This window comes from Myotis davidii, unplaced genomic scaffold (assembly GCF_000327345.1).
Source record: "Myotis davidii unplaced genomic scaffold, ASM32734v1 scaffold319, whole genome shotgun sequence".
NCBI classification, from domain to species: domain Eukaryota; kingdom Metazoa; phylum Chordata; class Mammalia; order Chiroptera; family Vespertilionidae; genus Myotis; species Myotis davidii.
Genome location: NW_006290675.1, coordinates 918,444 through 922,181, shown reverse-complemented (window position 1 = coordinate 922,181; position 3,738 = coordinate 918,444).

Here is a 3,738-nt window from a genome sequence, read left to right as displayed (position 1 = left end):
AAAGAACTTAGTGAGATATAAAGCATTTACCAGATTGCTTAAGGCATAATTAACACACAATCAGTCCTGGCCAGGTGTGTCTCAGTTGATTGAGTGTTACGACCTATGAACCAGGAAGTCACGGTTCAATTTCCGGTCAGGGCACATGTCCAGATTGGGGGCTCAATCCCCAGTGTGGGGCATGCAGGAGGCAGCTGATCAGTGATTGTCTCTCATCATTGATGTTTCTGTTTCTCTCTCCCTTTCCCTTCCTCTCTGGACTTATTTATTTAAAAACATATTAAAAACATATTAAAGAGAGGAAGGGAAAAAGAGAAACATTGATGCGACAATCATTTGTGTCCCATACTTGCGCCATCAGGGATCAAACCCACAACCACGGTGTGTGCCCTGACCAGAATCAACTGCAGCCTTTTGGTGTACGGACAATACTCCAACCACCTGAGCCACTTGACAAATCTCCTTTCTTTTGGGGACACAGTAAAAAGTTGTCACAGAATCTGCAGTATGTTATTTCCACTTGGTTAGTAATTGTAACTACATTTGGATTTCTTTCTACCCTTTCCATATTTACTCTTCCAATATGAGAAAAATGTGAGGAACTATTTCATCTTCTGCAGTAATGGGCAGGTAACTTAAAAATGCAAAGAGCTTCTTAGCTTTGATTTAATTCATAGATCACGTGAGGAAAACCAACGGAAGGAAGAAACCAGATCACAGAAGGCAACAGGATTCTAAAGGGAGAGCTGGCCACCTGTCAGAGCTGCCGGCAGCTATCACCCTCGCTGCTGGCTCTAGGGCAGCCAGAGTTTAGGCTTTTTCCTGCGGTTCATGTGACCTTGTGTTCCCAGTGTTTACCAAATGTCTTAAATAGTTTTCCAAAAAGTTTCCTTCTTTATTTCCCACAGTGTACGCACATTCAGACCATAAAAGGAACTATTGAGATAAATGTTAAAATTCCACAAATGATAGTGTCTCTTAATGATAGGTTTTTTTTGGCTTACAGGGATTTAGATTCGTTTAATGATAGGCTAATTTTTTTAAAAAAAATCTTTGATATTCTCCAGTTTGCTTCCTTGGGATGGTCCATCTTGGTAGCAAAGTCTTCAACTCCTCAATATCCTTAGCCTCAATCGACATTAATTGAGTAAATACTTCTTGCAATTACTTTTTTCTATACAGTGGAGAATTCCAAATAGAAGAAGGGAATTTATTAGATGTAGTCAGTTTTCTAGAACCTTACATTGGGAATGGGGCGGTGGGGAAAAATATTAGCAGTTTGTAATACATGCTCTACCGGAGGTAAACAGAATCACAAGAGTATAGAGGGCAGGCAGATTCAGTCCATCTGAGCGGGTTTGAGGAAGGTTTGTAGAAGATGTGGCTTTTGAACTTGGCATTGCATTACTGAATGGAATAGATATATGGGTAATGGTTTGGCAGGATATTTTAAATAATAGAAATAGCTTAAATGAAGGCTTAGAAGTAGAACAGCACTTGGCATTTATTGGTGACTGATAACTTGTCCCGTGTGCTGGGATCATGGTCTTAGTGGGAGAAGCTATAGTAGAAGATGAGGTATTTATTGGAGTCCATCTGTGTGGTAAATGCCCTCTTGCCACTTAGGTACCAACTATGACACAATAAAAATTTAATATATGATCAGAAATCAAAAATCTGTTATTATAAGGTAAAAAGCAAGAAGCAGTATGTATGGTAGTAAAGAATACAGATTTGGCCCTGACTAGTGTGGCTTGGTTAGTTTGAGGTGTCGTCTCACTTACCAAAGGTGGCAGGTTCGATTTCCAGTCAGGGCGCATATGTGTGTGTGGGCGGGGGGGGAGGGAGAGGGCAACTCATCAATGTTTCTCTCTCCCTTCCTCTCTCTCCAAAAATCAATCAAATTTTTGTTACAGATTTTTTTTTTTAAAAGAACAGGTTGGAAGCTGGATTGCATGGGTTCAAATCTTGAATTGCTGTGTAACCTTAGGTAAATTACTCAGTCTCACTGATGCCTCAGTTTCCTCACATACAGCTTGGGGATAATACTACCTACTTACGGGCTTATTGCAAGGATTAAATGACTAATATGTAAGGTAGTTACAACAGTGCCTGGCACATAGGAGAGTGGTATATATATATATATAAGTATCAGTAATTAGTAGTAGTAGTAGTATGTGGATATTATGTGTAATTTGATTTTCTCTGAGTTAGATTAGACTCATCTTTCTGTAGGTTTTACTAATATTGTCTATGTAATGTTACATTAGTAAAATTGTAGCAACCCAGGCCTGTAAGTGCATGAAAACTCTCATAGCAGAATTTTCATTGGAATAAAAATGTCTTTCTTTTTGAGAGCCTTTGTGCTTTGCATTGCAGCTGTCTAATTTTACTGACTGCTTCCTGGGACATAGGAGATTACAAAGGTTGATTGGTTGTGTAGCTTATCATTCATGTGTGTATGTGCGTGTATCATAGGTTTTCAATGACTAGAAGTTTGGGCACCAAACTTGAGAAAAGGCAAGAACTAAGGTAGCTTAGGTGGCCAGGAAGTGCCACAGCTGTCTCACTGCATTTAAGACATCTACCATTTTTAGTCTCCACTGTAAATGCCTCACTGTAATAGCAAAAAATGGAAACAGTTTAAATGCCTGGTGATAGGGATCAGAATACATTATGGAACAGCCGTATAATGAAATACATTGTGGCCCTTAAACATCTATATCTATATCCTAAAAGGCTGTGGCTGTCATGCCCTAACGTGGAACAACCTAACAACCAGTCACCAGGAGGTGCATGGAGCAACCTCTTGCGGGCCGGGACTCACGGCTTGCACGGGGCTGACGGGGCTGGTGTGGCGGAGGCAGGGACTGCAGGACCCGCAACTCACACAGGGTGGGTCTGGGGTCCCGCCAGTGCAGCGGGTCTGGGTCTCGCATGATTTCACGCGCTGGGCCTCTAGTCTATATATAAAAGACTAATATGCAAAGTGTTTAGTCAGGAGTTCGACCGGGAGACTGGGAGTTTGATGGCTCACTATGACATGCACTGACCACCAAGGGGCGGTGGCGAACAAAGGAAGGCCCGGGCCAGCAGCTGGAAGGCCCCAATCGGCCCTGATCTCTGGCCAGGCCTAGGGACCCTACCAGTTCATGAATTCGTGCACTGGACCTCTAGTTTTATATAAGAATATTTAATGACATGGGAACTGTCCACACATTCTGTACAGTGAAAATAGCAGGTAGCAAACTATACGCGAGAATAATTATATTTAAAAATTCAATGAAGTAGCTACTATTATTCCTATTTGACAGAAGAGGCTTAGAGCTATTGACTGTTTGCTCAAGGTCGCATGGCTAGTAAGTGGGATAAAAGATGGTGCTTTTATTATTTACCTTGATTTCTATGATGAGCATATGTTACTTCTATAATGAACAAACTGATTCTTGAGTTATTATAAAAATGTAAAGTTTTAGAGTACTTGTTTCCAGTTGAAAAGTTATGTTCAGAGATTTCCATTGCAAATTTCTTTTCATATATACAAAAAGTCCCAATAATTAGCTCCATTAATGTATGAATTTCTGGTTTGAACTTGTATGTGTCATACAGTATATTCTTACCATTAATGGGAGAAATGATTATCATCATCAAAAACAGAAGATTTTATTGGAATTTTAAACTCAGTGTTGCTGCATTTTGAGGATTACATCAAAGCCTTAATAAAATAGTTTGTGTTTT